This window comes from Odontesthes bonariensis, chromosome 19 (assembly GCF_027942865.1).
Source record: "Odontesthes bonariensis isolate fOdoBon6 chromosome 19, fOdoBon6.hap1, whole genome shotgun sequence".
In the NCBI taxonomy this organism is placed as follows: Eukaryota; Metazoa; Chordata; class Actinopteri; order Atheriniformes; family Atherinopsidae; genus Odontesthes; species Odontesthes bonariensis.
The window spans coordinates 16496976-16524878 of NC_134524.1; the positions used below are offsets into that span (position 1 = coordinate 16496976).

Sequence of the window (27903 nt, forward strand, 5' to 3'; positions counted from 1 at the left end):
GGTAGACTTAAACTTGAACACAAAATGTCTGTTACTGTGAATAACTAAGTGAGTAGATTTAAAAAATACAGTTAAAGGTAAACACGTGGATTTAACATTTTAAATATAAAGACAAACAGACAGAATATAGATAGATAGACAGATAGATAGATATTACTGAAGATGTGTGAAATTAAGTGTCCCACAATGATAAAATATATATGCAGGGGTTAAGCCCAATTTAACCCCTGGTTTTACCAGTTCCTCGGGTCATGTGATTGGTTTCTGGGGTTTGTTAAACCTGAAACCTTGGCTATTTAAATCCATGTGTTTGAGACTCTTACCAATATGAATTATTCCTGCATTTGCATTGATCTGTGCAACTATAATCATATACATATGGTGCCAATGTGTGGGCCATCTGTCTGGCCATGATCAAAGATTTGAAAATTTTAAGCAAAAATATATTATGTTAATAGACTGAAGAGCTATTTAAAACATCCCAAAAGAAATAAAATTAAAAAAAATAAAAAATAAATCGGTCCCCTCAAACACAGACGAACCAATGTGGTGGTGGTGGTTTGTGCGTTTTTGTGTGTTCTTTCATGTGAGGTGTAAAGTTTGTGGTTCAGACTCATGACACAGCAGAATGATGGCCAGTTACAAAGTTATGAGAAACAGAACCAAAAGAAAAATAATTGAGGATAAAGGGAGTAAGAGCCAAGTCAAATGGGAAAGATAAGAAAGAGGTAAATGAAAACTGAAAATCACTGCTGTGTGTGGAGAGCAACTAGGAGAAAAAAAAAAAAAAAAAAAAAAAAAAAAAAAAAAAAATCAAACATCTGCCTATAAAGTACTTAAGTCAACCAGAGTTATGAGAGTCAGAACCGTGGGTGGTTGTAGAGGATGAAGTGCTCGCACACAAACACCCTCGCAGAGTGATACACGCTAGCTGGTCTCAGCCTGGTGGCTAGCGCTAACCTTTATTGGTTAAGCAGCTGGTTTGATGTGGAGCCCACACACAGCGACAGGATGACAGGCAAACTATATCACACACACCACAGAGGTAGGGAGGTGGTGTATGTGTGGGTGTGGGAAGAGTGGCTATATGATTGTTTATATGTGTGAGTGTCTCAGGAGAATGTGCAGCGGGATAAAAAGTTGTGAGTGAATCTGTGTGAGGGCAGATACCTGTTTGCTTGAGTGTTTTTTGGACGAATGGATGTTGGGGGTTCAAGTGTGCCCACTGGCCCAAACATATGTGCAGGTGTAACGACAATGACTCTGGCCATGCAAGTATGTGTGAAATGATTTGTGTACCACCGATGGCGAGAGATTAGAAGCAGTTCAGATAGAGTGAGATAGATAGCTCAGCATGAGAGATGAAAGACAAGAAAAAAAGTGACCGGAATAGAAAAAGTGTGTCCAAGTTGCTGCGATGAAAAGGACAGAAAAGGGGACAGAATGACCACGAACAAAATGAGAAGCAAAAGACATGAGGCTCGTAGGAGAAAGAGGAGAATGATGAAGAGATAAACATATTGTGGTGAGTCTGGCCGTATCCCAGCTTTGTCTTTGGTCTCAGACGAGGGTGGCTGGCAGAGGCAGACTGGCTTGCTGCTCTGGCCCGGGGCCAGGCCACACACTGTGCCACACTGCCCAGGAAAAGCCCCGGCCAGTGAAGGACAGGGGGGTTGATGGGTGGTGGAAAGATCCCAAGTCCAGGCCTCCTGAGGCACTTCAACTTGCCCCGGGGGGCCCATTGTGTCACAAGCTCAACCACTTGACACATCTGGTCTCCTCAGACTGGCGAGGACTCATTCTCCCTGACGATGTTGCTGTGGGGCTACAAAGCTGTCTGTGCTCCAACCTGAGCCTGGATTATACAAACATCACAGTAACGGCTACATATGATACCAAGATTTAAAGCTTTGAATTACAGACCACAGCTGGATACCAACTTAATTAAAAAGGTCACCCTCAAGACATTTTGACATTTATTGTTTAAATGTACAATCTATGTTTTGGCCCATCTTTAGTTCCCCCATCTTTATGTGATGTCATAACCCACACTTATTGCAATAGTGTAAAATGTATGTTGCGTCATCCGCACACAACCACTTGGCTGATGCAGTAAATGGTTTACATGCAAATTGGATAGCATGCCATGGCTTTAAAAGAGCATTTTCCAGATTAATCGTTCAGACTGCAAAATGTCAGAGAGCATTATAATCAAGCATGTACACTAATTGAATACCTGCTCCTCCATAGCAGCATTGGATAGTTCAGTTCTAAATAGCTTGTATATCAGAGAAATAGGTTGGTATGTTGAACAGGTCAACGAGATGCGAGAACATCAGGACAGACCGGGGTAATTCTGAGAAACTGGGCCACGTTCTTTGGCTTTTTAAAAAAAACTTTTTTATTACCCTGAAATGTCAAGTTTAAAGTCTGAACTGAATAAGACTTCTGTTGAAAGCAATTGTAGCGTTCAGCCCTGCAGCCACTCAGAACACTCGCTTCAGTGTTCACAAAAACATAATCAGTAAAACCTCCAGTCTATCAGTCTCACTTTCTTTTAAACTCGAGAACAGACACTTTCTGACTCCAAATTTGTTTTCATTCCTTCTGACCTGTGTTTTTCTGCAGTGTCTTTTGCTTGTTTTTAATGAATTATTCACTCCACTACGAACAAATGTGGAATGGGTGTTAATGCCAAAGGAGGATTCTATCTGAAAACAAAGGGGAACCAGCAGTGCTGTTGATGAACCTTATAAATATTTATGGGTCCAACCCCTCAAACTGATCAGAGGCATTGAACTACTGTGACTGGTTCAGTCTACAATCTCAGTGTCGCAACAGCTTGAGAACAGAATCGTGAGTACTTATTCTTTGGGAAGAGGTGCTACCTCTGGTACCATGAACATTTCATGAAAACTAAAAGCTGCCATCTGTTTTGCCACCTTTTTGAGGCCGCAGCAGGTGCCTAAAGGAGAATTATGCAAAGAAATACCTTTTCTGTTTATGAAAGCACTTTTTTCCTTGTTTGTGCCACTTGGGTCTGAAAATATCTCCTTCAGGATGATGTCATGATACAGGCCCGACTAAGAGAATAAACAGCTTTCTCATCTTTATCAACAGCTAACTTCAAGTTCAAATCATGGAGCATTCACTGCAGCACATTATGACAAGTTTAAACTATTGCTCTCCGTTTTACTGTTAACAACAAATTCTCAAATTCAGTAATAAATAGTTCAAATAACTTGAACTATTTATGAACTTAAAGCTTCTCTATTAGGAGGACAACTGTAACGCCAACGTCGCATGGGCCTACATTACCGATAGCAAAGAAGAACAGATGCTTTTCAACCATATGCTTGATAAATGTATGCATATTCTGGCACAGGGTGGACTGTGACTGTATGAGGGCATGTGTGTGTATATTCATATCCAGTGTCTGCAAAAATGACCTCTGTGTTGAATGTACAATCACAGAGGCTCAAGTTACGACCAGCCCTTCTTCTCCCTGTCTGCCTCTGTTGAGATATAAGATTACCCCTGGCTCCAGACAGTGAGTCCAATACTCCTCCTCCTCACCTCTGTCTCACCTGACCAGAGGAAGACTGGGATGATGGGACGGAATGTAAGGATGAGAGGGCAGAGACCGGATAGGGGGGTGGAGGACGATGAAGAAACTGAATGGAGGGGAAGGGTGGAGGGGGAGTAAACACTCAGACAGAAAGAGATTTATACAGTGGGAGAGCCAGAGATGAGAATCACTGATTGTCTTGTCCACCTGCACAACTGCCACAAGAAGAAGAGTGCAGGCACGCACACACACAAAACACACACACACACAAGATGTGAGGAAGCACTCAATAGCCGGAAACCTAAGATGGCGGAAGATAGGGGGCCCATACGACCTCTTAATCGAACTATGCTTAGGCCCAATGGCTTCAGGCTCACACAAACACAGACGACACACATCACTGACCCCACCCTTCCCCCAAATGAGCCCCACATTGATGAGGTCACTGGCCAAGAGGTCATATCCTAGCGATGGAAAACAGAAACGGAGATCGGAAAAGACAAGGGAAGGAAAAAAAAGGTGAGAGGAGACAGTTTTGCAATACAAGCAAACCAATTTTACACTAAACTTTAGCTTTTAGATTGAAATTTAAATGGTTTCCTGGATACTGTCCAGTAACTATGAATGCACAGACTTTCTCATTGAATAAGAAAAGAAACCTTAAGACGAGCGGAAACTTCTTAGGAACAGAATAGTATTCAGCAGAAGCTGACAAATATCAAAACTCGCTGCTTCCTGTTGTAATTCTGAGACAAATTTGCCCTCCTTTAAACAACCACTTCCTTTACCAAGAATCTAATGTTTACACATGCGGAAGTAAAAAAAAAAAAAAAAAAAAGGCTTTTGGCTCATCTACCATACGTGTTTGCCGTGTCCTTCAAGAGGCAAAGGGTGTCAGCGTGACAAGTCTGTGATTACAAGAAACAGAAACAGGGAACTGAGATTTGATGAGAAGCTTGTTTGGTCTTCCTGCATCTCAAATTGTTATGAGAAACATTGTCTTTTTCCCTCTCATGCGTCCAAATACATAGGCAGAGTGACGCAATGCACTGTACAAAACAGAAACATGTGAGGAGACGCAGAGATGTGACAGACGGCCTGATCACCGCTGAGCTGACCAGCAGGGGCTCGAGAGATTTGAGGCAGCACCAGTTTGTGTGTTGCTGGACATAAAACAGACTAAGATACAAGTAGATGTTTTGTGCGAGTATTAAAAGGCTGTCAGTCGTTTTACATTTGTATTTATAGAAACATGCTTTTGTGCTATGACATTTTAATTCTTTTCAGTAAGGAGTACCCATGACAGTCAGAGTTGAGGTTTTAACATTTTCAACTCTCAATGGTTGCCAGCTTGGCTGTGTACTGGAGAGGGAAACTATTACAAATCCATGTTCAGCTTGGAGGAGAAAGTCCTGACTAGGAACAGCAGAAATTTTAAAATCAGGAATTAACCTTACTTGTGTTGTGGGCCTTTTTGTAGTTTATAGTGTAGTTTGTAGTGTTAGATTTGAGGACTATGGTTGCAGAAACGTGGCAGCTAGAGCGACAATAGAGCTGAAACGTGGTTATGCTTTTTCTCATACTGTTCGTGTTCTGCTTTTCATGTTTGGTTTGAGACAACAACACCAGTAGATGTAAAGTGCACACGATTGTTAGACTACAATGTGTGGGGGTATCACTGAGACTCTCTGTCAGGACCCCGTACCCCAACTCCCAGTCTCAGTCCACCCCTAAAAGGCTTAAACTCAATGCAGAGAGTTTTGTTCTGGCTCTCCGTCATGCGGCTCCAACTCTCTCCCTTGTCCACCACCCTCAAGTGGATTCAGAGTCTCTCTGTGTTCTATTCAGTTTTAGAAATGATTTGACTTGAACAGCGAGCGGTCCCTTACCATCATGTTACATTTTATCATACAGGCAGAATAGTTGTTCTCATATGTCGGACAACTTAAGAAGTTGTTTGCACGATCTTCATAGGCAGATTCTGTTTCTCAGCTTAAGAACAGATTTTGTGCTGCGACTTTTTTCTCAGCTGCTGTTTAAGGAATCACAAGAAGTTTCATGACAGCTACTCTAGCGTTTTTCTCTCAACCAAAATATTTGAGGTTTTTTTTTCGTTTTTTTAAAGGGTGACAGTGTTCTTCTGTCTCCACGAGTAAAGTGTTTTATCAAATGCAGGCTTCTGTGTGAACAGCTGCCCTTCATTATTTCCAAACTGAACATTGCAGCTACTCAGATAACACAGGAAGCTTTCACCTGCACAGCTGTATTTACTTCTCTCCTTGTCTCAGTTGTGTTCAGCTCAGTTAGTAATAATCATAGTTTCAGGAGAGGATCAAAGGGAGGAAGCCTTTCTGCACTCAGATAAAGAGGTTTTTCTTCCCCCTCCCCCTGCTGAGGCTAATTTGGAAGGGGGGTCCACAATCTACAATGCTACTGTGAGATGTAGCTTGGTATTTTCACATGCATCCAGACAAAAATAGCTAAATGGCAGTGGAGGAGAAAAGCAGAGAGGGGAAAGCAATAGAATGAAATGAGGAAATAAACAGATTGTGCATGTGATCAAATACAAAGGAAAAACTTGGTTATTGTCCCATTTTTCCATTTTTATCTGCCCCATTTCTGCACCTTCAAAGCCAACATTATCCAGAACCGAATAATCCTCTCTGCTTTCTGCTTCTCTTTTATCCTTCTCCTCGTCCTCATCTTTCATGACATAGAAATTCTACCTCTCCATCAATACACCACCTCTCTGACTTCTCTGTTCATCAGCAGTGCTGTTGGAAACTTTGGCAGTAAGTGTGTTCTGTTTTTAACCGTGTTAACCTGCTTCACATTACTTTTTTTCCCCCCTCTTCCTTCTGAACTTTTACATTTCATGAGTCTGTCTAAAGCTTTGTTTGTGAAGCAGAGAGCCATTACTTAAATTCCATCATCTAAAGCCTTCCACTTATATGTTAATATGTGCTGTCTGAATCTGCACGTGCGTGTGGCAGTAGGGTGACGTACGGTTTTGATGTCTTGATTCATAAGTGCTTTCATTTGAAAACTTCTCCATTTATTTTGCTCACACTTATTTTGGTCTTTTTTTTTTTTTTCCTCACTGTGTATCTCTGTTTGAGTTGGAGATAAAACAAAGCCCAGCATAAAAAAAAACAGAAGAGGGAAGAGTGACTGGGCTCAGCCACACTGTTACTTTTTTGTTTTTCTCTCTCTGAGTTACACGCTGAATGTGTGAGTAAATGTATGTGTGTTACTGCTATTTTTAACCTCCTCCACAGCGACAGACTGCTTTTTTCTCTTTCAATAAGTCCCACAGACTGCACAAGTGCACGCAAGGAAACTCTCAAGCACACGGGTGTAATGTTTTCCATTGTTCCAGAGGTGGAAAACACTCATGAGTGTCACACAAAGTATGCCCAAATGTTCTCATTTCTGCTTCTTTTTCATATTTTGATTCTATTTCAAAGAACCTTCTACATTAATTTCATGTGAAGGAAACACACACGTACAGTACAGCGCAAACACACATACACTCATGCAGTATTACTAAGAGTGCTGTGATGATAACCCAAATGAAACCAGTGGGAGAGCTAAGAGCCAGATGGGGCTCCTGCTTTTGATCTCATCTTTACACAAACACACAAAGACAGACACTTCTAACAGGACTAATAAAGCTTATAATTGCATTGTTTTCAAGTGAAGTAAGTGCCTCTCTTCATCCTCAATCCCTTATTCTGAATAAGTGATGGTGAGGTTATGAATGAACGATTTGGGGCTGTGGTTTGACCATGTGTGTGAGTGTGTTATGTCATTTCAAAGGCAGTCGAGTCGAGTAGAGTTTGATTCATAAGTAGGAAGCCTCATTTCACAGATTCCCCTGGCAATCGTCGACAGAATAGATCCATTACGCATAAACAAAGCTAAAAAAGTCAAATGAAAAAGGCAATAAAAGGACAGAGGAAAGTGAAAAATGAGCCTGATGTGTGAGAGAAATGTGAACAAAGAGAGGATGAGAGTCAGGAAACAGGAAGTGTGGAAGGAGGAAATGAGAGGAGGAAGGAAAGAGGAGGGGGAGAGACAGAAAAATGTGTAGACAGAGTGGATGCTTTGTTTCCGTTTCTGTGGGGTGACGTTCAATATTCCTACTTATCCAAAAACAAGAGTATTCTTTGTGCTGCTGAGACATTCTGGCACAGTTTGATCATCAACCATCTTTTCATATAATTCATCTTGATTTGATTTTTATGTTAAACTACACTCTGCACTGCCTGGAGGACAAGATGCGCAGATCAAAAGCTCTACAAATAAAGTTGGACATACAACTCAGCCAGCAACTTTTTAAATACGCAAATAATGATGACAACTCTATGACTGTGTGCTGATACTAACCCACATTCTCATGAGTGCGCACACAATACTTCAGCCTACTCTTGCTCACAGTGCGTGTCGTTAACACACTTGCCCAGTGCCCAGACCGCACGGATGTGGATTTATGTATGAAGGTGGGAAAACGAGGGACAAAAAGCCCAGACTTATTTTCCTTCCATCAGCATAGATATTTTCCATTTATGACACAAAAGAGTTCAAATTATAGCATGTGACCCCCTCTCATTGATCGACCTACAAACCCAGATAAAATACACCACTTACTGATGTGTATGCGCCACGTGGCTTTTCTTCAGGCTGCATGAAAATCGACAATAAGATCAACAAAAGAGCATTAACTTCCACCTTGGATGTACAAGAGTTGGCATGGCAACTGAAGCAGATAAAGCTGTAAGGAAGGAGCTGAAACATGTCGCTGACATGCCATCACATCGCCCTGTATTACATATTTATGATACCATCATAAAGAGGCACGAAAATGGATTTTTTTTGTTTTGCATTATGCAGATTTTTTTAATATTTCATTCTTTATCTTACATTGAGTCAATCAAAAACCTGAACACTGACCACGAAGCAGATAAAACAGGAAATCCATGACTAAAACTGAGTGAAAGCACAGACACAGGGGATGTACATGCCACATTTATAAAGCTGTGTGTATGTATGATTTCTCTTATAAATATCAATCATATTGAAACAATACACACACGCACAAGCCTGATTTAGTCATGTAGGCAATCCCAGAATTAACCATCTGCGTTGCACCAAAGCTAAACAGACATGACAAAACAACAGCAAAGAAAAAGTGGAATTTGAACTAATCTGAAATTAAGACAGCGTTGAAGCAGATGAAATCTGTTTTATTTGGTATTGTCAGTTCTTGAATCACGAACAGAACAAAACAACTGAAGAAGAACAGCCCCGTGACCGTGTAAAGACGTTCGAGACATTCTGCCACCTCCAAATTTCTCTGTCGAAGACCATTGTACATGTAAGTATAGCTAAATTCACTGCGCAGATGTCGGTTCAGTTACTTGAATGCTAATTTTATGAGATGACGCTACAGTTAAAATTTTGGCTGGATTAATATTCACTTAAGCTTTTCTGTTAGTACAATATGAAGGGGACTTGGGGCCTGTACAGAGAGCCCTGGCCCATTTAAGTCTAGCTGAGTGTATACATGCAGAAGTGATGAATTATCTGGGTGCATTAGTCTAGTTTGGAGAAGATTAATTTTGTATAATTCTGATCATACTAATGTGTTTATATTAATTTTAAGTCCGTTTTTACTCAGGCTTAAACTATAATTATTTTTTTCTACCACACTGTAAACAGTACGAGTGCATAGTCCTTGGAGATGATTCTATGCGTAGGTCAAATGCAGCCTGGTTCAAAGTTAGTTCAAGTTATGCAAGGCCAAAGTGCACCAATCTATTATTCAAACTTCATTTCACTCCATCAAAAGTAGGTATTTTCCACAACAATGCAAAGCTAGAACAACAACACCAATACAACCAAGAACAAAAACGAAAAAAAATTATTCCGATTAATATATATTAATTTAAAAAAAAAAAAAAAAAAAAAAAAACAATGTGTGAAATTTTCAAGGCTTAAATTGCTCACATGTGCTCTCATGGCCTGAATAATGTGTTCAGTGCGCACAGTCTCCCCACACACTCTTCCTTTATAAATACTAGTTTGTATGTAGGAAAATGCCCATGATACTTTGTGTGTGTGTGGATCATTTATGCATCTGGCCCCTGGCCTTATCCCTAACTGCTACTGAAGCAAATACTGTATTTTCAAACAATATAATTTGAAGTCGATAATTCATATGACCCAGCAGCTTAAATTAGGTAGTGAGAGGATGAGGGTAATGTGGTGATAAAGGGGTTCCAATCATATCTTACAGCAGGTGTGCACCCAAAGCGGCCTGGCTCGTGTTCAGCCCAGTTCAGCTGGAGAGCCCCTGGAGAGGCTCTCGACATTAACCAACAGACAATAAAAACGTACATAAAAACATATTACCTCTTCAAAAACAAAAAAACAAAAAAACAGAGAGACATGAAACAGAATAAGCTTGATCAACACAAAGAGTCACAGAGAAACAAAAACCCAGACTGAAAACAAAAAATAAACACACATGGACACGCAAACTTCCACACAAGCGTGCAAACACACATTCCACTTTTTGTGCAGTGTTTCTATGGATATGGGCTCAGCCCCAAACAACAAACTGCATGAAATATTCAGTGAATTTTTCAACATGTGCTCTTTCCCCTTTTGCACATGTAGAAGTGCAGAAAGAAATGTTGGGAGAGAGCGATGGGGATGTGGGGAGGAGAGGGAGAAGGAGTCAATGAGGGCAAAGGCAGAGCGAGCAGCAGGAGAGAAAGCAAGAGAGAAAACCCAGCTGACTCTGTTCCAAGCTACTCCCCTTAGCAACAGCCCTGGCTCAGCCTGTGTCCCATTGGCCAGCTGACAGCATGCATCACAATCCCATGCATTGCCCTTAAGCCAATCAGATGTTTCCTTGCAGCTCTGCATTTTGGATTTCTTTTTCACCATGGCAACACAACCCTCCTCTTGGCCCTGGATGTGTCCTGTGTAGTGTACGTGCGCATACACACCATACTGTACCAACAGTACAAAGCTGGCCAACCTCAGCTCAGGCAGAAGCAATGAGTCTGAAAGCTCCAGAGATGAAAACAAAACTCACATGGTCATAACAAGCTAACTCAGCTAACTGCTGCATCTCCACATCTGTAAATATGTCACTACATAGGCCAAAGTGTTTCAAACACACGCGGAGCTATTCCTCCTTCGGTTTACATCATCAAATCAAACTAAACCATCCTCACCGTCCTCCCTCACATTCATTCTCAAGTTTTGGAGAGGGTGCTGTGCGCATTTATTCGTTGTTTTATACATCACAATTCAAATAATGGTAAACAAACTCATCATTATGCAGCTACATTAAAGTATGGATGCAAATAGTCCTAAAAATTAAACAGCATAGCTCGTTGTCCCTGTAGACCAACACTTAGTGACATCCTTTGATACGATGCCCCTTGTGAGGCGTTTTAACATGAAAAGGATCTGAGATTTTCAGGAGAATGAGCTTCCAGTTTGGTCAACCTTTTCTGATATATTACGGATAGGCAGTCGAGTGGAGTACTGGTTCTTGTGTTGAAAATCTGTACCATTTTTTCATTTGAACATGGAAGTACGAGTGGAAAGTAACATACAGGTAAAAGATAAAAAGTATGTAGTAAAAAAGTTCTTTCCATATAGTTTGAGAAAGTAGTTTGAGCAGCCCTTGGTTCACGTTGGGTAAATAACTAGAGTTTAGATTAAGTTGACAACTTCATGAAGCTAAGAGGACTGATTACGATTATGGGATGCTTAGGCAAACAGTGGTTGAAGTCTAGAGTTTATTTTTTTACCTTATTTCTACCACAACCTTCTATGCATAATGGTGACAACATAAAGGTTTATCACACCAAAGTGGATGTCTTTTGGAGGAACTCGCAAAAATAACAGATGCTGTTGAGTGTTTCTGGTTGAAGAAGTATGGAATCAGAAGTTTAACTTACTCTTGGTTAAAAAGCTTCTTAGAAAACAGACGGTGTGTGCAAATGAATGAGTTTTTGTCAGGATTTACTGGTCAGTCACACAGGAGGGAGGGTCAAACATGTACTGAAGAGACGTTCAAAGTGATGTAATGACGTGGCTCTGTGGCGGCTGTGGAAAATCAAACCAGTTCTTGGCAAGAAGCACGTTTGAACTGGCTCTAACACCCGCACTGGAACTGCTTTGGTTGAAAGGGGGTATCTGAGAAAATGAGTGCATCCATCCAAGCGTCGTGTTTCCATCACTGCATGAGGAGTGGATAAATGCCCATGACTACAAAAGAATCATCACTTGACATTGAATTGCACCTTATACAAAAGCCAGTAGGACTTTAAAAAAAAAAAAAAAAAAAAAAAAACTATTCAAGTAGTAGAGGTGTATAATACTTTGCAGTTACTTATGATGCCAAACACATTAACATGTTGTTTGATGTTGGAGGTTTTCATGAATAAAGGTTATAGAATTACTCAAAAACAGAGCAAGAAAGAAAAACATTAATTTTACATGTGTGTGTGTGTTCTTATGAGTTTGATCTGCCATTACTATAATTAATAACTGATAAGTGTTGGGTGAGTCCTCAATATTGTACTTTACATTTCTGAAACACACATGCAGACAGTCAAAGAGGAGATAACTGGCTACATCCTCTTTGTTGTCTCAGTGAGGCAAGATATTTAGAGGCTGTGAGCAAGGGAGGGAAAGAAAGATATAAAAACGGGAGGAAGAGAGATGGAGTGGGGCAGAAAGACAAAGAGAGAAGTAATAAGAGGTAGAGATATAGAGCATGAGACAGGCCGGCTCCTGGAGAATAAGCAGGAGGGGAGACAATGAATAGCAGCTCCTCTGCACACAGGCACATGATGAATGGGTCTGCTGCCTAAAAAGCCAGTGCACAGAGGACAACAAGAGAAGTGTGTCTGCTCATCTTGCTGTGGGTATGTATGTGTGCAATGACAAAAGCGATCCATCTGGGCCATTGTTGGAGTGACCACACTGGAAGGGATGTTTGGTTCCAGTATCCTCTCAGCCCCCACAAACCAAACTCACCCATCGGCTCCAAAAGCAGCACTCAGGGTCAGCTGTCAAACCCAACAGCTAGTAATTAAAAGAAATAGCAGAGCTTCCCTTTGAGTTTGACGCTAGGCAATGTATGTATCCACCCAGCAGTAATTAGTCAGCCAATTACCCCGGGGCATAATTACATTGGCTGTCCATAGGAAGGCTGCGGGAGAGACAATAATGTGTTTTATGGTACTTTGTGTTTATCTTAGGGATCAATGATTAGTATGATCACTATGAAAGGTCAACACCTCACATGAAAGGCTCACTGTTTGACATTTCTGCTGTGGTTAATTGGTACAACAGTAGCAAAGTGCTGTTTTCTATTACTGGCTGATTAAAGTAAACGTTAGGATGCAATTATGGAGGCCACACTGGGTTCAATGGATTTAAAGGGCTACATGCCAGATGTTCCTGAAGTCTGAAATCACGTCTTCGTGTTTTTATGTTACTCTCTGAATGATTGGTGAACTGAATTCTGAATTAAATAAACTGAATATATCCCTAAAGTGAATAAGTCTTTAAATGCCCAGATATGTCATACTGCCTGATAAGTGTGAATGGTATCAATAAAAAAATAAATATATATATATATATATATATATATATATATATATTTTTTTTTTTTATGTTGAGCATCTCATAAAATCATGGATTTGTTAAGGTTTCTGACCCACTGAGGTTTTATTGCACCGAAAGCAACAAGTGCAGTTTTTGTTGGGGCTGGTGGATAAATAATGAAATATGCTTGTTTAAAAAGAAAAAAGAAAAAGGCAGAACCTGCCATTTTAAACTAAACAGAAACAGACTTAACAAACTTTATACTACTTCAAACAATGTCCCAAATGTTTCAGGGAAATGAGCTTTCCCATTTTGAAAATATCCCTCAAAATGCTCAGATCTCTGACAGTGCACTCCTAAACATTTCAATTTGTAAACATAACTATGATCAAACTTCACCGCAACTGTATAAAAGAGGCACCTTTTATCTGTCACAAAGTGGAGTTGAAGAGAAAATCAATTTTCCTTTGATTTGTCAATAAAAATAGATTTATCACCCATTCCTACTTATGGACCACCTCGGGCCACTGATGACGCGATGTGCAATCTGTACCATTCCTCTGAAAAGCAGATCATTCCCAGATTGACCAGCTTGCCTGTGTGTTAGCGTAACGACATGAAGTTTAGATTTGAACCATGTCGAAAGCGATATGTAAATGTTACCAGTGCCATCGCTGTGTCGACTTTTACCAAAAGGAAAAACAAACCCCACCTGGATGTTAATTTTGACTTGACACTTTACTAATGGAAAGCCGAGTGGAAGTGCTTTCTTAAACTTTATAAACTGTTGCTGACGTTGGTTTCTGCTCTCCCTCTTTGACCATGTCGTCAGCTTAGTGGTATTGTTAAGCTTCAGAGGACTCTATAAGTAAAACTATCCTCCTCAAGTTCTCAAATTTAATTTAAATTAAACCTGCTTCAAAAATACTGTACAAGACAAGTACACGTGACAGCAGCTCAGTGCGTTACAGTGACTGGCACTAATTACAGAGTTAGCTTGGACCACTGATTATATCAATACAATTTTGAACAAATATGCTGAGAAATGACCAAAAAAAAGGTTAACGTGTCACTGAGAAGCCCAGTCCTTTTACAAAAGAAAATCTGCATGCATTATAATGCTTAGATGCATATATCCATCTCTTCAGTGTTGTTACAAGAGATTTAGTCTTATTAAACTGAATCAGAGTTTTGAGACAAAGTGTCTGCCCAGATTTTGCTGCCTTTGGGACTAGCGGGGCCGTAGCCCAACCTTTTTACTGGCCTGGATCCTCTACCATCTCCTGCTCTTGGCAAATGGCTGTGATCCCCTTAGAATATTACTTTTTTTCCTTTTAAATATAGTTGGTTCAGTTTACTGACTTGTCATTTCAGCCTATGAGCCTGGCTCTGACATATAACTCATGATCAGCACTACTGTCTGCCCCCTAGTTTCACATGCACCCCTGTGATGATGCACAGAAAACCAGTCTAAGACTAATGGAGGCAGAAAATATTTCTTTTGTGTCTGAACCACAGGAAAAGTGGCCAATCATAGTTCATAGACCATATATAATGATAATAAAGCTTTCTAATATTTTAACTCATACTTTAGAGTAGGAGAACATTCTGCGATGCCTAATATTTGGTGTAATGTGACTTGTTGAACATACAACACCCCCTGTTACAAAACCTTGAACACTGGTTTAAAAGCACAGAAGAATGGAATTTATCGAGCCAATGTGAGGCAGAAGTTACAGAATTTTGAATCATCTACCACCTGTTTAGTCAATTTAGCGTTTCTGTCTGTGGTGTGAATGCAACCCTGAGAAGAGCCTTTAAAGGTTTGCTGTCCTTCAGGGATCTCCCCAGTCCTCATAACTCCCCTAAATCTATTTGGATCAAATGTGCGAGAGGCTTTCATCTCAAGCAACTTCCACCAATTTAATGAGATATACATACTACTGATGGAACTTCATTGGGACAAGTGAAATGGTTAAGATACCGCATTGACTGGAAATTCTGTGCATGTTATTTTAGTTGGTTTAATCAAATCTAAAATAGGGCTTGTGCACTGTGTGTTGCAGCTCAGAGCAGGGGGGCATGGCAGCAGAAGCTCCTCTAATCGAGTTAGCTTGATAACAGGCGTGGCAACTGGCTTTCCAGGAACACACTCTCCCACTGAGCATGCACTCTTAGCAAGTGGATTTCACACATACATACACACGCACGCTTGCGCAGATAAGCAGGCACACACACAACAGCAAGTACACCAAGCGTGGCCTACCTTTCTGTTGCTTGGGTTTTAAATATGCATGTGCAGTGCCGTGGGTCTTTGGACATTAATGCACAATGGCTTGCTTATACACATACCAAGACAACCTTATTGGCACTTTCATCTCAACATTCACACGCCTGCCTTGCCCTCTCACGCACATTTCTCATTGGTTTTAGTCCCACATGTGCCTACAGGAAGATTTGCCGCTGTTTATCTGCCAACAGCTCTGTAAGACATTTAGGTAGGTCAGTGGGAGAATGAGGTCTTTAGCGTCTGGACACCTTGTTTGTCTAACATGAACAGACAAACATTAAAGCCCTCTTAGCAACCTAATGGCCCACTTCCACTATCCAAACTCAATGACCCCTGGCACCTCTGAGTTCATCAGGTTTGAAAGTGTTTGTAGGGGTACTGGGTGACTTTAGACACAACTCTCAGATCCTAATTAACCCCCACAAAACATACATTTTTAAAATGAGAAGATAAAAATCATACCAAACATAATTTGGGTAGGTTTCAGTTTGCCAATCAGAAATGTATATCCATATGTACACAGGTGCTTCATGTTACATGAGTGATCAACATACAGCACTTCATTAACATGAATTAAAACTGCCTCCTAAACTTTATTATACATTTTCCACAATGCAAACAGGCAAAGTGAAGTATAAGCTGTTAGTACACAAGTACCCCTCTGTGGTACAGTATACTGTACCCTTACAATGTATTGATGTTAGCACTACTCTTTACTGCCCCCTATTGAGTCCTTTTTGGACAAACATACTACATACAGATTACACATAGAAAATGATCAACAGTATATCCTGTAGATGTAGATTCACTACATCAGGGGTCCCCAATCACCGGGTCGCGGACCGGTACCGGTCCGCAAGACATTCCAAACCGGGCCGTGAATTGGGAAAAAAAAAAAAAAAGACATGGAAATCGGGAATTCTTTCATTTCACTCGCTAGATTCTATACTTGGAAACTGCATAGATTGCATTATAGGAGGCCGATTGTGCACGTTTATTTTTTTCAATGATGACTGTCTGTCTGTCATCATATCCTGATTATCCTAATTTGTAAAAGCGTCTGCTAAATGTAATGTCTGTTGAACGTAAAGTACAAAAAAAAAAAAAAAGAAAAGTAACCCCCCCCTCGACCGGGCCGCAGGAACAAATTGCAGAACCAAACCGGTCCTTGGTGCTGAAAAGGTTGGGGACCCCTGCACTACATGACTTGTTAGTGATATGTATATAATGGCTAGTGTGGAGAATCTGTGCACATCATACAGTGCATGTGAGCAGCTAAAGCTTGCAGAGGACTGTGCTCATCACTGACATGTTTTATAAGCGGGTCTCTAGTCAGTGTGTTGCACATGCATTGCACATGCATTACACATGCTCATTTGCCTGTGTAGAAAGTCTTGGCAATGTGCAATCAATATCTTATCATCTGCTATATTATCGCAATAACTTTGATTTATAGGATTTTTGTGAATTGTCAGCCACCACAGAGAACTAAACGCATACAAGACTTTGTCAGTTCTACTCATTTTTAAGGTGCCGTACAGCAAAAAACAAAAGCAGCAAAATAACTTTCCATAAAACAAAGTAAAGCACAAAAGATTCCAATTAAAATTTAAAAATAAATTTAAAAAAAATGAGAAGACACTTCACTAGGAGACATCTTGTTCTACTAGAATTAAATGGCAGTGAAAACAAACTCCTTACAAGTTAAGGTCAGATCTTACATTAAGTGATAAGATTTGGTCTGTGTGTGCAAACCAACGAGGACGCTGCAGACATACACGCAGTCCTATTAATACAACATTTTGGGTCAGCTTATCTAAATTGTCCTGTATATGTGCATGTAACCAGTCTGCAGTACATTACGGAGGTGTGGACAACAACCAATCTCCTCAAAGCATACATGTTGGTCTGCTGCTCCTCATGTTCTTAGACTGGTATGTTGCATTTCTGAACAGCTGGTTGATCCAGCTGCTTTTGTAGTCTGCACACCAAGTTAGAAATATTAGGGCTGTACGTGGTTTGCCAAAGAGGGACCAGGGGGCCCTTACGACCGGTTAGAATGAATAAATTCCCGTCACTCAACCATAAATTACCTTTAAGATGTTTCACTAATTAGAGGCACTCTCTACAAAGTCATAATCATCAGTTCAGATGGATTTTATAGCAGATTTCTGGTTGGTTGACCTTAGTATTCTAGCCAGAGTATGAGGATTTAAAACTTAATTCAAGAAGCTTGGGGCAAGGGGCTTTCTAGCCTTAAAAAAAAAAAAAAAAAAAAAAAAAAAACACGATTTAAACAATCAAATGGAGTTAGGTCACTGGTGGTATGTGATCATGATCAAGTGACAACAGTCACTTAATATTGTAGTCAGTCATGTATTTCTTTACGTTGTTTTGGAAAAGGTGTTACTTTCAGACATGTAAATGTAAAATGTGTCATGTCAGTTTAATGAAAACTTACCCTGATCTCCATCATCCCAATGTAGAGTGAGACATTTCCATTTTTATATGTACTGATCTACATCTTCAGCCGCATCAAGACAAAGCTGATAGAGACATGAAGTAAATAGACCTCACTTTATACTATATTTAATTATTACTTAATTACTGTGTTTAACCTTGAAGGATACAATTTGATTCTCCTGAGCACAGCTAAACCTGGATCTGCTTAAATTAGAAGAACCTGTAAGAGAACACATTTAAGGTGTTTTTTATTCTTCCATCTCACACTTTCATTAAACCAGTCATCGCCACCGGCAAAAGCTTGAGTTTCACCTCTGCATCTTCACTGTTAATGTAAGCTGTTTGTTTACAGTTCAACTTTATTTTCCTGAATCTACAGTAGTTTTAAATCACCGTGTACTGTGTGTGAGACCAGTACAATCACCGTGTACTGTGTCAGAGACCAGTACAATCACCGTGTACTGTGTGTGAGACCAGTACAATCACCGTGTACTGTGTCAGAGACCAGTACAATCACTGTGTACTGTGTCAGAGACCAGTACAATCACTGTGTACTGTGTGTGAGACCAGTACAATCACCGTGTACTGTGTGTGAGACCAGTACAATCACCGTGTACTGTGTCAGAGACCAGTACAATCCCCGTGTACTGTGTCAGAGACCAGTACAATCCCCGTGTACTGTGTCAGAGACCAGTACAATCACCGTGTACTGTGTGTGAGACCAGTACAATCACCGTGTACTGTGTGTGAGACCAGTACAATCACCGTGCAGTGTGTGAGACCAGTACAATCACCGTGTACTGTGTCAGAGACAAGTACAATCCCTGTGTACTGTGTCTGAGACCAGTACAATCACCGTGTACAATCACCGTGTACTGTGGTACTGTGTGTCAGACCATGACAATCACTGAGTGACTACAGCCCGCCTCAGACACAGATGGATCACAGGAGCTGTTCTCCACCAACATGCTGCTACACCCACTACATCAACATGGTGTACGTGAGAATCATACACTCCTCCAATTCATTGAAATACTTAAGATAGTGGGATACTTTTCTCTGAGCATTACAGATGTTTATGGATGGGACAGAAGACTGTCAACATTTCTGCAGAGTGAAGGTGCAGCTCTCCGTACGAGTCAAATAAAAGCATGTAAAAATAAAAGGCTTCGAGCTCCAGTTTCATGTCTGGTCTAAGGGATCCCTCTGTGTCCTGACTCCTGTCTCTCTCCTCCTCTGCTGCCTGCCTCAATTCCTCTCTTTTCCCTTCGTTGGCCTCTCCCACACAAAGGCAGCGGGGGAGGTGGAGGTGGAGAGAGGAGGGAGGAGAAGAAAAGCACAAAGGACTGGGAGCTGTGGGCTTGCCCTGGGGAGAGGGAGGGTGAGGGGGTAGATGTGGGGTAACAGGGGGTCAAAGGGGGGCCACGAGGGTAGTAGAGGGCTGGGGGTGGGGAGAAACCTGAGAGGCAGAAAGCCAGAACAGGAGCTGGAGGAGAAAGACTGGGAGTGATGGTGGGAAGGGGGGTCCAAGGGTGAGGGAGCACAACACAAGACGGCTTATAGCTGCTGAGATTTTTTCTTTTCTTTGAAAAAAAAAAAAAAAAAAAAAAAACTTTGAAGGGAGGATAGCAGCAGATTTGTTCTAGAAAGGGATTTGGTTTAGGAGAAGCTCGGATTTGATGAGATTTACACTTTTTCTTGAACTGAAATGCACATCCTCCATATACTAAAGCCTGTGTAAGCATTTTAGCCACGTCTTATTCCTAGTTCTCATCTTCTTCCCCCCCCCCCCCCAGTCAAGTTCTCACAACAGAAACTGAAGCAGCAGCTAAGTCTTCTTCCACTTCAAAGGAAACCAAAAACACAAGTTCATGGACCCTCTCTATTCAGGCAATTCTCTACATTACACATAGCTCTACATAACTCTATATTATAACTCTACGTACAGCAGGAAAGAAAATCAATATCAAAATAGATCAAGATATTTGAGGTCAATTATAGCTGATCACTTTGTGGCAGCCAGGTAGTTTGGGAATCAGTTTAATCAGAAAATAAAACTAAGAAACCTTCATTTATTCTGAAACATGGGCATTATGACTTCCTTAATATTTTAGCTACAGTGGGAGAAAAACCCAAGGCCAACGTTCAAGATGCCTTTGTGAACATGAAAGTGACACTAGAAACCTTTTCCAACGCTGGATCACAGTTGCCATGGCAGCTCATCTCTACAGGCAAACGTGCTTACAAGCAGCATCAAAATTAACACAGGCATTTATGTATCATAAGTCTGTTAATGTTGCTCGTCGCTCAGCGTATGCTGAATGATTCAGTACTCTTGGTTTTGCCTTTAATAAATGAATAAACATATCCAGCATTTTTGTAGGCAGAGGCGGCGAGGTAAAAGGAATGGAACAAATATCAAAAGATTTCATCATGGCATGGCATTCATCATCTCTGTAAGATGAGCAGCAAAGGTTGTGCAGCAACATATAAATGTACATTCATAGCCTAAGATTAACAGTACCCCTTTGAAAAGGCACACCAGGGCATCCGCTCTCGGAGCTCCTCTGACAAACCTCTCTCTTCTCTGCTCCAGTGACATTTTAGAAAAACGTAGACATACATCAGAAATGCTTTGGTGAAAGCAATTTCCAGGTCGCAGGCAGAGAACAGAGGAGAGAGGAACCAAGGAGGCACAGATTAGACAATTAATGAGCCCTCTGCATGCCTGAGAAGTAAGCAATGAGTAGTATTCATCTAGTTCCAAAAGTGTTTCTGGAATATAACAAGCAGACCATTATGATTAATTCTGAAACCACTATAAATGTCCAAAATGAGCCTTAACGATAAGGAAATTATTACAAGAGCCTGTCATACCTATGCTGTGTAACATTACCAAAGAGATGTGATGTTTCTTGACAGGTCACAGATGATTTCACAGTTGGGGGGGGGGGGGGGGGGTGTCATTGGCTTTATTTGTTGCCACAAAGATGATTTCAGGCATTATCTCTTTGAAACAGGTGTACACTGCAACAGAAAACATTCCACAGCCACAGACATCCAAGTATGTACAAAGCTGCATCTTCCTCTTTGCTTTCTGTCACCCTCTACATATGAACAAATAACTACAGCCAATGAGGAGCGCTCACATGACAGCACAAACTCAGTAACCTCTCATCTGGTATCAAAGTTACATAACCTAAAAGACAAAAGAGCAGAGTCTGCACACCCCCCTTTGTTTCATCTCATCTCAACGTTGAACTGTTTGCCATCTATTCCTTTCTCTCAGTTAATTCTGCTTCGTTTTTAAGCTCCGAATGTCTTTTCACAGACCGTTTCTCTGCCAGCTGTTGTTTAAAAGCCTTGAAGTCCTTTGACGGTGGAAATGTGATCGTTAAAAATCTTAGATGTGAAGAATGTTGCAATACACCCTCATGGACCTCCAGGAAGTGGATGATGTCAGCTCCACCTCTCCTTCTTTCCTCCCTACACCACTCCTCCCTGAATGACACTGCTGATGATGACGGAGAAAGATGAGGAGGAAAAGGAGGAGGGCGATGAAGAGGAGTCTCTCCCCCTCCCTTTGCTTCCTGTCCTCCTCCTCACCCACTGCTTCCTGCCGTCCAACCCCCGGGCATCCTGACTCAGCTCTCGCCAACTCTCTTTCTAAATCTTTCTTCATATCCTGCCTTCAAATCTGTTCTCATCTGAAGCAAAATAATGTTTTCCCTTTTCATTCACAGGTTCTGAGTTTTACTTTCCTTTAAAAATAGGGTTTTATGGAACTTCAGGTAAGAGCATGAAGAAAGAGAAAACAGAAAGGACATGTGGCTAAATGAAAAATCTACACTTAGTTACAAACAGACTGAGGCTCAGGTAGAGAATAGTTTTTAAACTTATGTTATGAAAGCAGAATCCTTGTCTGAGCCTCCTCCACATGTGGATGGCACATGGTCTACACAGCATTTAAAAGAACGAGGAGGTAAAAGATGCAGACAAAGAAGCAGAATCTTAATGTCCTCTCCAAATCCCTTAGACCACCACCTGATTGCAGAACAGATCAAAAGTAGACCGCTCAGTAGAGTTATTGCTTAAGTTAGTAAGTTGGATCGTTTCCCAAAGCCTGATGAACTGCAATGCTCTCCATTCACTGCGGTTTATCAGTAAAATAGCGATGTCACACCTGTTTTAAACAGAAACATTAAATTTGACTTATGCCTTCCATCAACGCCTGTGGGATTGTGGCTTTTATTGTAGATTCCCAGACCCCGGCAAAGCAGCAGCCGAACATATGTCACTCATCTACCGTGTCTTAAACTAGATCTCTGTCCAAATAAACCGACTGACAAAACTGGTCCCAGGTGCTCCATATGGAATTACTTTGCCTAGAATCAGCCAACATCAAAACCCTGATATAAAAGGTGGTGCCAAGCTCTGCAAGTCAAGTATGCAGACATGAACATAGTTTCAGATTTATTGTTAGTGTTAAGAGGTGATTTTCTGGAATTATACCAACACAAAGAGACTACTATCAGATGCAGACATACAATATCTATGGTACATGACTGAAATGAGGTCTTTTGGTACATAAAGAACCATTTCTGAAGCTTTTTACAAAATAATGTGACATAATGTTGTGACTGTAGACAAGGCCATGACACTCAATTACAACCTGAATCACAGGCGGTCACTTTGGTTATCAAGTGTATTCTGTAGCTGCAGGCAAAACTGACAGTAATGAAACAAATGTTAAGTTTAATATACAAGTTTGATAAATGACATCAATGATAAAAAGTATCTCCTCAAGTATAGTAAGTTTATTCACAGGATAAGCCCTCAGAACATCTTTGCATGTTGAATCAGCTACATCCTCAAAACTGTTTACTAAAACATATTATATGTCAAGACAAGACTGTGCAGTCCAAATTACATCTAAAGATTCTACACTATTCTTTCTTCTCCGTTTTGCGGAAATCAGTTTCCTACCCTTCCTTTTTAACAACATCCTCAACGATGCCCCTTTATTACTAACAACCTTGCTTCTGTCTTCAGAAGGAAACTCTACATCATCTTACAACTCTGCAGTAGTTGTGGGTATTTATCAGCTCTGGCTCCAATCAGCAGTAATTTGAATGTAACAGCTGGGTGAAAAGTTATTTTCACTGAGTTTTCCTGCCATAAACACACGTTTACGTACGGCTTCAAAACTCACAGAAGCACCAACTACAGAAGTGATTGCTAATCTAGGGTCCTGAATATCACAGAAGGTGTACAAGGTCTTCACTCCACAGGGGTTACCAAAATGAGATTTACACATTGACAACATCATTTCAAATGACCGGATTATCAAATGTCTCTGCGAGGATGAGGCGCATCAGTCACTGCTATTACACACAGAGAAACATTGGTTGTTCTGGGGTGCTAAGAGCCTCTTTATGAACAAAATGGAGTTCAGAGTGGGCAAATAATTACATAAAAACAGGGAGCCACAACAATTTCTCCTCAAATTAAACAGTCCAATAGCACTGTGTGTGTGTGTACTAATGCACTGATTTTTTTTACATTTTGGGAGGAAATTAAGGTTCGTCTTACCAGTATTGATGTGTACTTATCAGAATCAGAATCGCTTTTTATTGCCAGGTATGTGGACACACACGAGGAATTTGACTCCGGTTACACCTCACTCTCTTTAGTGCAACAATTACAAAAAAATAGACATAGAACAAGATTAAATCAGAAGTGCAAATTGGTGCATGGTGCAAGGATGAAACACTGAAGTCCGGTTTTAGCTGTTTAACACAGAGACGCCTGAGGGAAGAAACTGTTCCTGTGTCTTGTTGTTTTGGCGTACAGAGTTCTGTAGCGCCTTGCAGAAGGGAGGAGTTTAAACAGTTTGTGTCCAGGGTGTGATGGGTCTGCAGAGATGTAACCTGCCCGTTTCCTGACTCTGGACAGGTACAGATCCTGGATGGAGGGCAGGCTGACACCAATAATCTTCTCTGCAGACCTTATTGTCCGTTGCAGTCTGTTTTTTTCCTGTTTGGTGGTTGATCCGAACCAAACGGTGATGGATGAACAGAGAACAGACTGAACAATGGCAGTGTAAAACTGGATCAGCAGCTCCTTAGGTAGGTTGAGCTTCCTGAGCTGCCGCAGGAAGTACAACCTCTGCTGTGCCTTTTTGATGGTAGTGACCGTGTTGGTCTCCCACTTCAGGTCCTGAGAGATTGTGGGGCCCAGAAACCTGAAGGATTCCACAGCAGACACTGCGTTGTTGGTGATGGGTGGCAGAGTGGGGGGGCTTCTCCTAAAGTCCACTGTCATCTCCACTGTTTTTAGCGTGTTCAGCTCCAGATTGTTCTGACCACACCAGCAGACCAGCCGTTCAACCTCCCGTCTGTATGCAGACTCATCACCGTCCCGGATGAGGCCGATGACTGTTGTGTCATCTGCAAACTTCAGGAGTTTAACAGACGGGTCTCTTGAGGTGCAGTCATTGGTGTAAAGGGAGAAGAGCAGTGGGGAGAGTACACACCCCTGGGGGGCACCTGTGCTGATGGTCCGGGTGCTGGATGTGATGCTCCTCAGCCTCACCTGCTGCTTCCTGTCAGTCAGGAAGTTTGTAATCCACTGACAGGTGGAGGAGGGCACAGTGAGCTGGGTGAGTTTGTTGCGGAGGATGGCTGGGACGATGGTGTTGAACGCCGAACTGAAGTCGACAAACAGGATCCTGGCGTACGTCCCTGCAGAGTCGAGGTGTTGCAGGATGTAGTGCAGTCCCATGTTAACGGCATCATCCGCTGACCTGTTCCCTCGGTAGGCGAACTGCAGGGGGTCTGTAATGTCCTACCTTTATCAAAGGAATCATGATTTTGGACCAACATTTTCTGATCCCCAAAGCAAAAGGCACACCCACTCTTAGGTCGGGCCAAGGAAGGAATTGGGATTTGCCCAAAGTCATGGGATCCAGTCAAATGGTCTTCTCTGCTAAGGAGGGAAATGACCCAGAAGAATCGAAGCAGCAGTCATGATAAGAGCTGTTTTAATACTCTAATTTCTAAGGAAAGGAGCTCCTGTTTGGTTTCTTTATGATCTCCTTTAGAATAGAAAACACTGGACCATCTTTAATGGAAGAGAAGAGATAAATGAATCCCACAACTCCATGCGGTCGCAACTTTCAAAGTGTTGCTCATTTATCATCTTCACTTAATTTCATTACTATTTTGAACTTCGTCAAGGAAACAACTTTAGAAAAAGACGATACAAGGCAATTTTATTTTTGACTGTTCAACCTTACCCATGTTTTTCTAGAAATGTGGACTAAAACCTTCCAGATCGTCGCATTTTGAGATGAAAACAAATAAATGCTACATAAAGAGGCCTCAGAGGACAACAGTGGCATATATTTTCCTTGACAACAAAAACTAAATGAATTGATTAATTTAAAAAACATTTTACAACATCCAGCCAAGGTTTTAAAAAAGAAAAAAAAAAAAAAAAAAAACTCTTCATGAGGTGAGCTTATAATTTCAAGATTCAAGAGCACAAACACAGAGGATTCACCACAAGGTACAAACCATAACCCTTAAGAATAGGGATGCTATTTTAGACTCTGCCAACAGCATTCTTTTGACAAATGAGGCCAAGGTAGGCCTTTATCGGAACAACAAGAAGAGGACAGAAGCAGACAATTTAATTCTGGATGCACTGCCTGTTCGGATTCGGTCCAATGAACATGTCCTTGCAAACATCTAAAATAACAAAAACGGTGTCAGTGAGCACATAAATTGTGACAAGGGTAATGTCCTCTTAAAGCAGAGTCACAGTTTACGCAACATTTGTGCAAAGGGCCTGTAGGTTGGGAATTTTATCATCATCTGCACAAAAGTCCACCAGGTCGTTCTCCAATCTCCCAATAAGAAAAACACACCAAACAAAGCAGCGACCGGCAGAGCACGCTTATTTTAAGGAGAGACTGCAGAAGAATTACTCTGTAACGTCTCACTAAAGGTGCACAGAGACGATAGACTGATTACATGGGAAGTTTCAGTGTAGCTGACCCAAAATATGGCATAAATACAACTGCTTGTGTGTCTGCAGAATCCCAATCAGGTGGCCATTGTTGATGCTGCCACTATGAATTGTTCCTTGCTCTAGAGCAGGATTGTATGGATATTTTCACGTGCGCTCATGTGTGTAATTGATCTGATTCACAGCCAGCTGTAAATGTATGTAATAAAGCTAAGCTGGCTAGAAAAACCCAGGTGTGTGAGGCTTAGCGGGGTCCTTGGAGACACAAGCATCAGAGAGAATGTGTCTTTGTCCATAAGCGGCAGATCAAAACAGTGAGAACAATGTGGGGGTGTTTGAGACATATGTTAGAGTGTGTGCGTGTCAAAACCAAACAGAGCTGGTGTTAGGTTAAATTTCTGTACATCTCAGTCAGGGTGCTCACCCCTCCACCAAAATATAAAAATAAGGCAAATTTACAAAAGACTGAGAGCCCTTTTGTTATATTCTAGATTTCAGTAATTGAGAGGACATTAATCAAACCTGCAGAGCCTTTATAGAAGGACGGAGGTTACTAAAAACAACAGAGTAAATTATAGGCAAGTTGGCAGCTTAAGAAAAATATATTTAAAAAATATCAAGTTATTAACCGGGTTCAGAAAGTCCAAAACAGGCCAGAACAAAAAGAAAGCCTTTTAAATATATGGGCCCACAAAACAAATCATTAACACCGACTTTGGTTCAGTCCATGCTTATAGGGGACATACTTTGCAACAGAAGTGGCCTCTAAACCCAAACACACCCTATACTTCAAAAGTACAAGCCAATGCCTGCCAATTACAGACAGAAAAGGTAAATAAAGATCACAAATAATGGAATTTACTAATGGGTGCAGTTTAAGAGGATTTTCCTCCATTCAAGGAAAACCGAGTCAAAAATCCCTGCAGTAGGTTTTTCTTTGCTGAAGCACGAAGAACGACACAGATGAAAGGGGCAAGGCTTAAGACGCGATTTGATCCGAGATCAGCAGTGTTTCACATGTCTCAACCAGTTCATGTGTTCTCAGTGAAATGCTTCTAAACCATAAGCTGAAGAACAATATCACACAGTAAGTACATTTAAAATACTCCAACTGGCTGGGCATTGCAACATATTTGAGCTATGCAAACATGTCATTGTTCTACAGAAAGCTCAGATAAATGTACTGCTGGGCTGAAGTGTGAAGTCATGCATGCCTCATTTGTCACCGCTGACTTTGTGCAGACAGCTTAAAGTTGAGATAAAGGGTCAGAAGGTCTTACCTGAGCAGGTGGGCGCTTGCAGACAGATGCAGATGGTTCCCCTGCAGGTAAAACACGTCAGCACGTAAACACCGGCGCTGATATGAATCTGAGCAATTTGTCTCCTGTCATTAGTTCTTTGCAATGGTACCATTATTTCTGAAACCTTCAAATGTTCATGTTGTTGATTCCATAAAAAAAAAAAAAAAAAAACTTCCAATTACTAATGAAATCTTATTAAGCTGAAATTAAATCATTTCAATCTAATAAATTGACACGGCAGTAGTTGATGTTAACCTGGAGGAAATACACCATTGAAAATGTTGTGTTAATCTATTAAGTGGCATTAAAAAAAAAAAAAAAAAAAAAAGTAAAGTATTGGATGATGGATAATAAAAAAATAAAATAAAATTAAGCATTAAAATATCAAACATTATCATTTTACCATGTAACGGATGACAACATGACATTTTGTCAGGTTGGACTGGTGATGTGTTTGCCAGTTCTTGCAAACAGGAAATAATATGACTTCAGTCCGGCACTGGTGGCTCTTCAAACACAGCACAACAACGCCTGGCCATGTTCCTCACCGTCTCTGTGAATAGGAAACACATACATTTACCTTTTTAGTGACAGATGAAAAATAAAAGTAA

At 41.0% G+C, this 27903-nt stretch overlaps 1 protein-coding gene across 3 annotated transcripts in view; it reads right to left on the minus strand.

Annotated features, from left to right (window-relative positions):
- Positions 1 to 27903, minus strand: part of kdm6ba (lysine (K)-specific demethylase 6B, a) — a 99550-nt gene that overhangs the window by 66475 nt on the left and 5172 nt on the right. For all 3 annotated transcript variants that reach the window (XM_075451296.1, XM_075451299.1, XM_075451293.1), the window contains exons 2-3: positions 27696 to 27845; positions 27272 to 27312 (exon numbers count right to left, since the gene is read on the minus strand). The gene's annotated coding sequence lies outside the window, so the exon portion shown is untranslated. The remainder of the gene's footprint in view (positions 1 to 27271; positions 27313 to 27695; positions 27846 to 27903) is intronic.